This window comes from Coenobita brevimanus, chromosome 98 (genome assembly GCF_032717465.1).
Source record: "Coenobita brevimanus isolate Jiangsu-jjx chromosome 98, ASM3271746v2, whole genome shotgun sequence".
Classification (NCBI taxonomy): domain Eukaryota; kingdom Metazoa; phylum Arthropoda; class Malacostraca; order Decapoda; family Coenobitidae; genus Coenobita; species Coenobita brevimanus.
In genome coordinates, this window is record NC_137051.1 from 24131903 (window position 1) to 24146201 (window position 14299).

At 40.7% G+C, this 14299-nt stretch overlaps 1 protein-coding gene across 1 annotated transcript in view; it reads left to right on the top strand.

Annotated features, from left to right (window-relative positions):
* LOC145414077 (carbonic anhydrase-related protein 10-like) overlaps positions 1-14299 on the top strand; it is a 411901-nt gene that overhangs the window by 178635 nt on the left and 218967 nt on the right. The gene's annotated exons all lie outside the window — the stretch shown is intronic.

Genomic DNA, 14299 nt, shown 5'->3' on the forward strand with positions numbered 1-14299 from the left:
CATCCAACCTCAGTTTCTTCAAACCATCGGAATCTGATCTAACTCTTAAAAATGGACTAATTAAAAATCAAATAGCATTTGACCATAGAGTACATAATATCCATAACCTATCTATCTATCTATATACCTAGGCTGCTGTCAATAAAAAAGGTTACTTTAGCCATCTTAGCATCATCTTTTTATCCTCCACCCCTGGAACATCCAATTTCTCCCCATCCTCCACCCGGGGGGGAATTCACCCATTGACTGGGAACTCGTGCTGGACTCATAATTAGCTTATTAGTTTCAGCTGTCTACGAACTATCCAAATGGTTCATATTATTACCAAATCCACTTGTTGGCACCATCTCTGACTCGAATATAAAAGATACTATGGAACTTGTGGGCAACTTCGATGAACTAAATGAAAACTGTGATTTTAAGCTTGTAAGTTTTGGTGTAACATCGTTATTCACCAAGGTTTCTGTTCATGACCTGCTAGAATATCTTAAAGATTTATTAGGTAGCCTTTCTTTGCTTGTCTCAAACATAACGTTCATTTAACTTATCTGTTAAAGTTTTATATCAGAGATTGTAAATTTGAATATAATGGAGAATGCTACATTCAGAAATTTGGTATGACGATGGGTAACCCTCTCTCACCTGTTCTCAGTACCCCAGTCTGTACTTGGATTTCTTTGAAAAAAAAGATTACTTTGACATTACTTACAAACATTCTCCCTAATGATAGGGTATGGTCCGGAAATGTCGATGATATATTGTCTTCGACCAGGTAGTTAAAACCTGATTACTTTCCTCCCTTAGTCGAACAAATTTATCATCTTCCATAAAATTCACAGAGAAAACATGAAAATGATGGTAAAGTTCCATTTTAGTCCGCATTTTTTTCAGTGCGCGAAATGCATTTAAGTTCAGTATGTACAGAAAGTCCACTAAAGTTTGTTCATATGTTCATTTTTACTCTGCCCACCAGGATAAAGTCAAATTGTCATTTTTTTTTCATTTATGTTTCTACGAACTCTCCGTATCTGTCGCCCTGAATTCATGGATGAGGGGATTGAAAATATCTATAATATTGCAGCCAAATTAAAATACCCTGAAACATTCATAGATAAAGCTCTTAACTAAGCAATGAACACCTTCTACAGTCCATCCCACTGCCTTGTCGTGATAAAAAGAACCTCCTGATTTTGCCACAATGTGTGAAATTTCCAGAGTTCTTCATCTGATGAAAATATGAAACTGAAATGTAATGTTCATGTACAGTGAAGAAGAGACTGATTAAGGACGCGCCTGAAATGCGAGTGGTTGCATTTACAAAATACCATGTAAAGAGTGCAATAAGTTTTCTGTAGACCAGACAGGAAAGAACTTGATGCTAGAATCAAACATCGTAAGTATAGTGTTAGGACGAGACAAACATCCAATGTCTTATTTGTACCTATGAAGGTTGAGAATCACTGTACAGATTAGGATAATGTCTCCACAGTCTTGTCTTGGAAATCTTCAATAAATAGGAAACATCACTGAATCCAGTGTAATCAAGAACACAGAGAACCTGAGCAACAGGATGAATAAGTTAGATAACTTCATCACAGAGAAAATATGTATCCTAGCTAAGATCATTTAATTGTTTTATCTCGCTTGTCAGTTTTTATTTTTCCCACTCATAATTTAAGTACATACTTAAACATGTATGCATGCATATGTATTTTTCCACGTACAAATTGTATTTTTTGTACTTTGTTTTTTATTTGCGTATGGGTATACAATATATTTGTGCATATTTATGGTTATGTATATTTGCGCTGAGGTATATTATGTACGAGTAAGCATTTGTATGTGTTACTTATGTGCTTATGTATGAATGGATGTAATTGTATTCATATGTACAGTATATATATATATATGCCATTAAACATATGCATGTGAATAAGTAGAATGATTTATGTAGTCATATAAGAATCTATTTATACAATTATCTACCCTGTCATACATCTAGCTATCTATCTATTGCCACACCCCTTGCGGGGTTAGGGCATCTGGCAATAGACAGCTAGATAGATATATGACGGAGTAGATAAATGTATAAATGGTTTCTTATATGATTACCTAAATCATTCCACTTACATAAACGCATGCATATGTTTAATGGCATGCTATGTATGTTCTGTGTAATAAGGGTGTATGTTCTTCGCACAGGTATGTATAATTGTGTATATACTTGTATGGCCGTGTGGGTAATTAATTCACATAGCTAATTATGAGAGAGAGAGAGAGAGAGAGAGAGAGAGACTTTAGTATGTCCATAGTCTCATGCTTGATATTTCCCGTCCACGCATCCTTTTAATCCTTCTTAAGAGGTTCTTCTCTTAATCATCCCTTGTGCATATGTTGTTTTTGTAAGGTTTTATACATGACAGAGAGAGAGAGAGAGGGTAGGCCTATGCTTGATAATACCCTCCTCACACCCTCCCGTCTTGAGAACTTAATCCCACAGCATTCCCTAGTGTGCTGTCTATACGGTATTCTTTGTTGTCCTTAAATTTATATTTAACATTTTGTTTGATTTGTATAATATTATTAATTTCATTATTTATTTTATTGTTAACATAATTAAACATTTACCTAGCAAAAAGGTTGTAAGTTTAGAACATTGGCTGTTGTCAGCAACATAGTCAGCCCCCTAGGGTCTTTCGAATCCCTCTTTCTCAGGTTAAAAAAAGAAAAAAGACATCTGTACCCTCCTTCACTTTGCTCTTCCCTGAAGCTGTAAATACACAAAAGTGCTTGGGATATTTCGTGTTTCCTTTTTCCCTGTGGATATATATATATATATATATATATATATATATATATATATATATATATATATATATATATATATATATATATATACCTGAAGTTATCTAAAATAATTGTTAAGATATATGGATGGGAAAAAAAAAAACTGAATCAAGAGTGAATTTCTGGTGGGATGAGATTCTAAATTCTATACCCTTTACTACATTTCCCCAGCTACAAATTTGTGAGTAGGCCTACACTGTGGAACAGGGTACTGAATTCCGAATATCCTTCCTTCCCAAATGCACCTTTACTTTCTGTGCTTTTCTCTTTCCATCTGTGTTTCTGCACTTTTTACCTCCCGGTATCTTAACAATAATTTTTTTTTTGTTCTAATGTACACTTTTTTTTACGGAAGCTAACTACCAAATATATAAGCAATAGGTCTATGCTATGAAAAAAAAAAAAACTTTTAACTGTTTGGAATAACTGAAACAAAATGGAGAGGAGAAAGTGTGAGAGAATGGGGAGTATGGATGGGGTATATGTGCAGGAGTAGATGAGAATGAGAGGGCAAAGGAAGGAGTGTGTATAGTTGTGAGTAAAAGATGGAAGAAGAGCATAAGACAGTATGGATCAGTTGGGTCAAGGATTGTGTGGGTAAAGTTGAAAGTTGGAATACAAATGTGGGCGATTGTGTGTGTGTATGCGCCAACGCAAGATCGTGCTAGAAGAGTGAGAGAAGAGTTCTGGACAAATGTGGAAGTGTGCATGGAAAAGTTTGGAAGGAATGAGAGAGTGTTTTTGATCGGTGATATGAATGGTAAAGTTGGTAATGTGAAGGTGGATGGAATAGTTGGTGAGTGGGGTGTGCCTGCTGAGATAGATGAGAATGGGAGTGCGTTAGTGGACATCTGTGCTGGGAGGGGGTTGGTAATAGCCAATACCCTCTTCAGGCATAAAATGATCCACAGGTATACATGGCGAGTGATGAGAAGGGTGGGTGGTGAACTGAATGAAAGGAAGGCAATGATTGATTATGTGTGTGTGGATGAAAGGATGCGAAGATGTATATTGGATGCAAGAGTTTATAGAGGTTGGGGGAGTGGCCTTTCTGACCACTACTTGGTGGTGGCCAGAATTAGGATGCAAGTAAGATGGAGGAATAGAAGAAGGGAAAGACGAGAGGAAGGAGTAGTTGCAAGGAGAGTGGAAAGGTTACAAGAGGATGAGAAAAAGGCAGAGTATAAGAGAGAAGTGGAGGAACGATTGGGCAAATATGAATTGGAGCAGATGGGAGACGTGGAAGGTGTGTGTAAGATATTTACAGAAGAAATATGTGCAGCATGTGATGTGGTGTGTGGAAGGAAGAGAAGACGGAGGGGGTGCAAGGAACAGCGTGGTGGACTGAAGAGGTGAAACAGGCTGTGGCACAAAAGAAGAAAGCATACAATGAATGGATGAGAAATAGGGGCGTGGAAGAAGTTGAGAGGCAGAAGAGAGAGTTATATGTGGAAAGGAAGAGAGAGGTGAAAAGATTAGTAAGAGAGAGTAAGAAGAGAGTGGATCAGGAATTTGGAAGGAATTTGAGTGTAAAGTGGAGGGACTGTAAGAAAATGTTCTGGAGAGAAGTGAAAAGAGTAAGACAGGGTGGAAGTGAAGTTAGCAGGGGAGTGAAAGATAAACATGGTAGATTACTAGTGGAGAAGGGAGAAAAAGTGAGCAGATGGAGAGAACACTTTAAGGAATTGTTGAACGTAGAGGATGGAAGTAATGCGAGTATAAGTGGCTGGGGAATGGCTGGGAGAAGGAGGGAGGTGAGAAGACAGGTAGAAATCAGTAGGATAGAGGTTGTGGAAGCAATGAAGAAAGTTAAATCGGGGAAAGCCCCAGGAATTGATGGAGTGTGTGGTGAGATGCTGAAGCATGGGGGAGAGATAGTAGTAGAATGGATGTGGAAGATGTGCAGATTGGCCTGGGAGGAAGGTAGAGTCCCGGAGGATTGGAAGTCAGGTATAATTATTCCCTTGTACAAAGGAAAAGGGGAAAAAGAAGTGTGTGGTAATCATAGGGGCATTTGTCTTCTTAGTATAATAGGAAAAGTGTATGGTAGGATACTTATAGACAGAGTTAGAGAAAGAACAGAGAAATTAGTTGGAGAAGAACAGGGAGGCTTTGGGAAGGGAAGAGGTTGTGTAGATCAGATATTCATTCTTAGATCTTTAGTGGAAAAGTTTCTAGAGAAGGGAAAGAAGTTGTATGCGGCTTTCATGGATTTGGAGAAAGCATATGACAGGGTGGATAGACAAGGATTGTGGAAAGTGTTAAGAATATATGGAGTAGATGGGAAGTTGTTGAATGCTGTGAAGAGTATGTATGATGGTGCTAAGGCTGCAGTGCGTGTGGATGGTGAACTAAGTGAATTTTTCTCTTTGAAAGTTGGTTTGAAACAGGGATGTGTCATGTCTCCATGGTTGTTCAATCTGTACATGGATGGGGTAATAAAAGAGGTACAAGGTAGGGTAGTGGATGTTGGAGTGGCCCTGGTGAGAGAGGATAGTGTTTGGAAACTCCCTGTACTGTTGTTTGCAGATGATACTGTGTTGTTGAGTGAAGATGAAGGGGAGCTGCAAGGCTTGGTGGATGAGTTTGAGAGAGTGTGTAAGAAACGGAACCTAAAGGTGAATGTAGGGAAGAGTAAAGTGATGGTCTTTGAGAGAGGTGAAGTCAGTGAATGTATAGCGAGGTTGGATGGTGAGGAATTGGAAAATGTGAGTACGTTTAAGTATTTGGGTAGTGTGATGAGTAAGGATGGAGGTTTGGAGGGTGAAGTGCTTGAAAGGGTACAGCAGGGAAGAAAGGTTGCTGGTTCCTTGAAAGCAGTGATAAGAAACAGGGAAGTGAGCATGGAAGTAAAAAGTTACTACATGACAGTATTGTGATACCAACTCTAACGTACGGAAGTGAAGCTTGGACGTTGTTGGAAGGACACAAGTCAAGAGTGAGAGCAGTGGAAATGAGTTATTTAAGAGGAGCTTGTGGAGTCACGTGGAGAGACAGGCTGACGAATGAGGATATAAAGGAGCGTTGTGGTGTTGATGTGGATGTGATAGGAAGCGTTGTGAGGAACACACTGAGGTGGTTTGGCCATGTGGAGAGGATGGAGGGTGAAAGACTGACGAAGAGAGTGTATGTGAGTGAGGTGGAGGGTGGAAGAGGGAGGGGGAGACCGAGGATGAGATGGAGGGATGGGGTGGAGAGGTATATGAGAGAGGGGGGTGTGAGTTGGGAGCAGGGTAGTGAAATGGCGGGGGACAGGGCGACTTGGAGGCGATTTGTTTGTGGCCACCCCAAACGGGATTGAGGCGTCTGGCAATAGATAGATAGATAGATAGATAATATTCTCTACAGTGATTACTAATACACTGTACAGTACTATGCGTATAATGTTTACTTGGAATGGGACAATCCTTAGCCCTGAAAGGAGTTGTGAATTCGATGAAAATATCAATTTTCATATTCTGGCTCTAACATTTCAGCCAGAAGACGTCATTTATGGTTATTTTCGGTACCACCAGATGATTTCATAACCCCCCCCTCCCCCGTTGACGAAAGTGTTCTAGAGCGATACTTCTAACCCTTCCAGTTAACATTATTATTTTCTCTTAAGCTGAATAGAACTATTTGGAACAAGAACGAAGTAAATTATAATGACGTCCTTGGGCTGCCATCAATATATCCTGCCTGGAGATGGCATGAAACACGCAAAGATAACACTGGGGTACACACCCTTTCTCAGTCTGATTCAATATACTGTACCTATCAAAAAGTAGTTATTGCTTTCACATATGTTAATGCATGCATAATAAAACTCACTTTATACAGTTTCCATCAGTGTTCTTTTCATTAATACCCACATCTTTCCTTAGCGCTGCTTTCATGTGCTCTTTGATATTGATTCCCTCGAGTCTCTGCCCCTCCTCTCTCCTCTGTCATTCAGCCTCACCGGGACCACCAGAACCACTCTCATAAAGATCATTAGGAAAGACGTTTATAAAGAAGGATTAATCTAATACGTTCCAATCCAAGACTAGACAACGAGTAAGAGAACTGTCTCGTCTTTTTTTCGATCTGTTATTCACAAAGTGTATGTCTGTGACTGTGTGTGAGTTCGTACGTGCGCACGGCATGTATTGGTAGATCGATAGATTGTGTGTGTGTGTGTGTGTGTGTGTGTGTGTGTGTGTGTGTGTGTGTGTTCTTATCTTATTGCATTTTATCAGTACTTAACTCGTACTCGTAATGAGTGTGTGCTTGTTTTTTGTGTCTTTGTGTGTGTGTGTGTGTGTGTGTGTGTGTGTGTGTGTGTGTGTGTGTGTGTGTGTGTGTGTGTGTGTGAATTTTTCTTCTCGTCGTCAAATGAGCTTCTTCCAGTTTCAAGCCACCTTTCATCCTCGCTGGGAACATAACCTGCTTACCGCTTTTGAAGTGCCCACACAAAAAATGCATTCTCATTTCTTTTTGTAAACCTGGAGTAAAAATGCTGTGTGAGAGAGAGTCTGGGGGATGTGGCAGATGCGGCCCTCGTGAGCGGTTTAGAATCACTGTTAATTAGCTGTTGTTGTAGCTCTTTAGGGGGTAGAATGAAAAATGTTTTGATGGGTTATGGGAATAATGAGAAAAATGATATCGTTACCGAGTAAGCCTTACCGAAAACAACGCTGACAAAAACAAACTGTAAGAGTTAGTGAGTGCTTAAGTAATCGTATCAGCGTTGGAATAGGGTAAGAGTGTGTGGTTATTCAATATATAAATGGATGGAATTATGAGTGAGGTCATATTTTAAGCTATAGACAGAGGGCTGAGTGCAGTAAGGGTGAAGAGCAGATATTCTGAAACCTGGTGTACGCAGATACGCTATATTTCTTGTTGACAGTGAACCGGAGCATTGTCGATTGGTGCAGTGTTATGTGAATGTATGTGAACGGTGTGTGTTTAGAATAAATATACAGATGAGAGTAGGATGATGGATGTTGAGAAAAGTGATTCTCGGTGCTACGTGCCAGTAGGTGCAGGGATAAATTGATGAATGCGTTTTATACCTCGGCACATAATAAATAAGACCGATAAATATACCAAGGGAATGGAGAGCAGAGTGGGAGGGATGAAAAGTAGTTGATGCTCTGAAGTCCTTGATACAAAGCAGCGGCCTGAGTGTGAGAGCTGTAAGAAGATTGCATGAAATGTGCTATTGACTTCATTGGCCTGTAGGTGGGAGACTTCGGTATTGTATGAGTGTGAAAACTTGAGTAAGAGAAGCGGAAATGGGATTGCTGAGATATATGCATGGTGTCCTGCGAGATTTTTAAGAATCTTCAGAAGGTCATTCTAGGGTAGTTTTGATTTAAAAATACTATATCAGCATAGTTTCAGTTCTCAGCCATTAAGGAACTTCAAATACTGATGACCTGATGGGTTAAATATGAGGGTGACCATTTTCACACATAAGGTCATCAGTAATTGTACTTACATAATGGTTGGGAATCGGTTTCACGTTAAAGTAGCGTTATTCACTGATTTATTAGCCTTACAATAACCAAAATTTTCTTCGAGACTCCCTGTTTATGGACTATCTAGAGTGGATAGGATAAGAAAATTAATGTGATTCGCAAAAGATGTGGAGTAAAGAAGTCTGTTAATTACAGAGTAGAAGAGTATTTTCATGTGTGGTATGGACATTAGTCGCAAAAGATGTGGAGTAAAGAAGTCTGTTAATTGCAGAGTAGAAGAGTGTTTTCATGTGTGGTACGGACATTATTAGAAAATACATGATGAAATGATGGTGAAACAGAAGCCTGAATGCGTGAGGGAGTCTCAAGCTCAGAGGTGTGGCAAGCCAAGATGGCAGAAGGATGTGGTAAATGAATGTGTGGAATGAAAAAAAAAGGATGCAGTTCGTAGTGTTAGCATAAATCGAGTTAAAAATATAAAAATATTGTGTGAAAATAGTTTTCACAAATTATCAAGTACGAGTACTTGCCAAACAATTCTTATGCTTCAATTTAGTCGTAAACAGGGAAAGTACACTATCGAAGACAGTCCATCTTTCAGTGTTTTCGAAACTACTTGTTATTTTATTTATGGCTAAATCGAAGCCTAACACTTAAGGAAGTATTTGATATTATGTCAGACCTTCATGTATTGATAAAGTGATTTCTATTACCACGAGAAAGATGAATGTCCATATTTTGAACTTTCTTGTAATAAAAAGCTCGTAAGTGGTCAATTGACAGGAGATCGAGTAGGCTGATGTATGTACGGAGTAGCATATCCAGGGCCGGATTTACCAATAGGCCAAGAAGGCCATTGGCCAAGGGCCCACCGGAATCTAGTGGCTCACTGAAACTAATTTGTTGCGCTGTGTGCCAGTGTACAACCTTGTTTCAAGTGTATACCGGGTATTTCATTATATAATATATTCACAATCATAAGAGCCCTTATACAATAAGTATAGGACCAGGAGTATGGGGCCCTTGTACAATAAGTATAGGACCAGGAGTATGGGGCCCTTGTACAATAATTTGGGGACCCACTGATGAGTTTGACCTGGGGCCCACAACGCTGAGGCAACTGACAGCAAACCCTTTCCTATATCCTCCTACTTTCTCTATACTTATTTCAAAGCCAAAGGTGGCTGTTGTGTATATATATGCAACGACTTATCGTGCTCTCGTGTTCCTGAACTCGATTCTTCTGAATTCTCTACACTCTGGCTTAGGCTTTCATGTCATTCTCTGACTAAATATATCTATGCTGTTTACTTATCCCCTTATTCTACTGGCTATCAAAATTCTTCGACTATCTTACTTCTACGATGGAACACATTCTGTCCATTTCTCCTTTCTCTGAAATCTTCATTTTTGGAGATTTCAATGTTCACCACCACCTTTGGCTCTCCTCTCCTTTCACTGATCCACCTGGTGAACAAGCCTACATCTTTTCTATCCTTAATGACCTAGAGCAGCTTGTACAGCACCCTACCCGTATCCCAGACCGCCTTAGAGAAAGCTCCAACATACTTGACCTCTTCCTTACAACTAATCCTTCTGCTTATACTGTTAATCTTTTCTCTCCGTTGAGCTCCTCCGATCATAACCTTATCACCTTAACCTGTCCTGTCACTCTGGAAGGGCCTGTGGACCCTCCAGGGAAACGTCGTCTGTGGCATTTTGGAGCCACGGATTGGGAGGCCCTCAGGCAGTACTTCTTTGATTTTCCCTGGAATGATTATTGCTTCCGTGGCTGGGAGCCATCTGAGTGTGCCTTGCGCATTACGGAGGTTATTCTCTCGGGCATGGAAGCATACATTCCTTTCTTGTATCCTTTGTCTAACGCAAGAAAGCCTTGGTTTAATCACGCTTGTTCAAATACTGTCCGCAACAAGGAGAGAGCCTACAAAAGGTACCAGAGCCAACCCACCCATGAATTACATCATCTTTACGTTTCTGCCCGGAATCGTGCTAAGTCTGTTCTTCAATCTGCTAAAAATAATTTCATCCGTACTAAATGCTCTCAACTCTCCAACTCGACTTCTTTCCGCTCCTTCTGGCACCTTGCCAAAAACCTTTCTAACAACTTTACCTCATCATCCTTCCCTCCTCTTTTCTACTCTGATGGTTCTGTAGCTATTTCTTCTACTGATAAAGCAGATCTCTTCACACAGACTTTCTCCTCCAATTCCTCCTTAGACGATTCCGGTTCTGATCCTCCATCACTTCCCCCCTCTGACTTCCTCATGCCTGACATTTAAATTTCTTCAGCTGATGTATTTTCTGTCATCACTGGCCTCAATACTAACAAGGCATATGGGCCTGATGGAGTCTCTCCTGTTGTTCTCAAGAACTGTGCTTCTGTGCTTACACCCTGCCTAGGCAAACTCTTTCATCTTTGTCTGTCAACTTGTACCTTTCCTTCTTGCTGGAAGTTTGCTCTCATTCAGCCAGTCCCAAAGAAGGGTGACCACTCCCAACCCTCTAACTATCGTCCAATTGCTTTAACGTCCTCTATTTCAAAAGCTTTTGAGTCAGTTCTCAATAGAAAAATTTTAAGGTATCTTTCCTATCACAACCTTCTTTCTGATCGTAAGTACGGGTTCCGTCAGGGACGCTCCACTGGCGATCTTCTCACCTACCTTTCAGACTCCTGGTCATCCTCCTTCCGGGACTTTGGCGAAAGCTTTGCCATTGCACTTGATATCTCAACGGCTTTCGATCGAGTCTGGCATAAATCTTTAATTTCCAAACTGCCCTCTTAAGGTTTCTATCCTTATATCTGTGCCTTCAACGCTAGCTTCCTTTCTGGTCGTTCTATAGCCGCTGTTGTAGAGGGCTATCGTTCTCCTAGATCTATCAACAGTGGTGTTCCTCAGGGCTCTGTCCTATCACCAACTCTCTTCCTTTTATTCATCAATGACCTTCTAAGCTGTACATCTAACCCTATCCACTCATACGCTGATGACTCCACCCTTCACCTTTCCATTCGGTTACTGCAACGTCCATCTCAGCAGTTACTTCGACAAACAAAGGATGAGGCTATGGCACACCTAATGTCTGACTTAGCTCGTATCTCTGACTGGGATAAAAATAATCTGGGTGTTTTTAATCCATCTAAGACTCAGTTCATACACCTATCAACCAGACAAAATCTTCCACAGGTATACCCACTAATGTTTAATAATATTCAGCTTAATCCTGCATCATCCTTGAACATGTTTGAGGTTTCATTTACTCGGGACTTATCTTGGAAAGATCATATTACATCTCTTGTAAAATCTGCTTCCAAGAGATTGGGTGTGCTAAGCCGACTCCATTCTTTCTTTACCCCTGCACAATTGTTGACTCTATACAGAGGTTTTATCCGCCCCTGTGTGGAGTACAACTCTCATGTGTGGGAGGCTTCCCACATACGGCTCTTCTCATTGGGGTGGAGTCAAAGGCTTTTCGTCTCATTAACTCTCCTCCTCTTACTGACTCCCTTCATCCTCTGTCTCTTCGCTGCACTGTTGCATCTTTATCTCTTTTCTATCGCTACTTTAATGGTCACTGCTCCTCTGAACTGTCTGCATGCATTCCTCCACGTCTACGACGGGCGCATAGCACCCGTCTAGCAGCAAACTCTCATCTCATTTCTGTCCAACTCTCTAATGCAAGAGTTAACCGTTACTCCTAGTCCTTCATTTATGCAACAGGTCAACTCTGGAACTGTCTTTCTCTTTCTGTATTTCCTGCTGCCTATGACCTCCAGTCTTTCAAGCACAGTGTGTCCAGGCATCTCGAAATGATCGGATTTTGAATTTGGCTCTCTATTGCATTTTGTTTTTCTCTTGGAGGGAACTGTTATTGCGGGCTCATGGCCTTTGGTTCCTTCTTCCTCGCATAAAAAAAAGAATAGGTAAATCCGGCCCTGAGCATATGGCAAGCGTCTTACATTTTTTTTTTTGGGAGGGAGGGGGGCAGATAATCAACGCACTGGCTAAGTTTGACTTGTATGCGTGCAGTACATCTAACAGGAAAAATAATACTTGTGACGGTTCGGCCTGTGAGATGTACGAGGAATTCACGGGTGCGAATAATGTGTGCGCGATTTTCTGACCCTCTCCTTGCATCTGGATCCTACCTCACCCCATCCTTGGGTGGGAAAGGCAGTCAGAATGATGATCATGAATGAAAACTATGAATATATTGTTTTTTAGGTTGCATAATCGGTTCAGCTACTTCTTTGTAATGGAAATTCTGGCACCCATTCCTTCATGCATGTGCTTTCCCAACTTCTAAAGTACATATTTTATTTGTTGCAAAACTTTCTAAAGGAAGTAAGACCAGTTGTTCAGTGAGTAGAGGGAGAGTTTAATTAACTATAAATTGACAGTGATAAAGTCTGACAATAAACTTTTACTCAAGTAAAATCATTTTCCAACCATAAATCATTCACAGTCAAGTTCTTCATTCTGTTCCCGTTGATTCTCTTTTCCCAGTGGTGCGAAGACAGATATAGCCGAAGTTCTGTGAAGCCGTATTCTGGGGATTTTAGGTTTTCTAACTCCTCTTCCGTAGACATATATATTGAATATTGCACAGAAATCTCTCTTGAAAGCAGCTTTTATCTTCCAAATGCTGACTTAGTATACATGATAACATGAAAGGGAATATTAACCTGTCCATCCATCCATCTATCCATCATCCAATCCTACATGGCCCCATGAGGAGCGTAGGAGCCCGGGGCTAGGCAGTTGGTCCCGACATTTAGATGAGAGTGACCAGCCTCACTCATCCCTGAGTGGCATTACATGAGCAATCAACCCCAAGCAACCCTTGGATATAAAGCTTCACCGGCTCAATACGATTGGAGCACAATAATTACCCACTAAACCACCAGGGGCCAAAAACCTGTCACTTGTAGAAATAAACCGGTATGGAAGAGACTCCTAAACTAAAGAGAATATGTCTCTCTATGTAATAACAGGACGGGGTGATGGTGTTGCGACTAGCCAGGCAATCAGTGGGGTCACGGCAACAACCACTCATCCCTACCCTGCTTGTAATATTTAGAGCTTGCTTGCACCCCTCTACCTGCCACCCTCACACATGCATACTCGTACAGCTCCCAAATTATAATACAGTACCTGTTATTTAGTTCCATATCATACATGTGCCTTATACACCACGGGCGCGCACATACACCTCCCAAATTATAATACCGGTAGGCACTTCCTTAACACACATTACGTAACACACCACACAGGAAGACATGCCCCTCGTATACCTATCATTCTCACATGCGTACACCCTGAAAAAAAAAAAAATAATGCTTCCGTGTTCATCAGTAATGCACTGTAACCGCTCATGCTTCTACTACCTGTGCCCTTATATCTTCTACCATTACATATATATTTCTCATATTAAACATGTCAGTGCACATCCAGATCATAGATCTCCCTAGCACATCTTACAAGAAGCACTTGTCCTTCTGCATCCATAATCGGTTCGTTTTCATCTGACGGAAGTGGACAACTTCGACAATATGAATACTAATTCGTTGGTATATGAAATTCGATGGAGGGTAGGAATAAGCTTCCTTGGTTACTGAACATATCTACTCTCATACTGAATTAAGCTTAACCAGCAACTGAGCTGACGGGGGTTCGGTTCCTCGTCAGCTTACAGCAAACGCGCTGTGGTGTCCCTCTTAACTGCCATTGTCGCACTGACATAGATCTGTTATCTATAATACTGCTTTACACTTCCGTATAACAAACCTTTCTAACAAACATTCCGGAGTGTCATTGAATTTCCTATTTTCATTATGTTAATCTCCAGTCTTCCTGCCTCTTGACACATACGATCCAAAGTACTGAATGGTAATATCATGCACATTCATATTGCACATCATCCTACTGTACGTGTACCACGCAAGAAGCACTCATCCACCTCTTCCCTCTATCTCTATACTTCACACA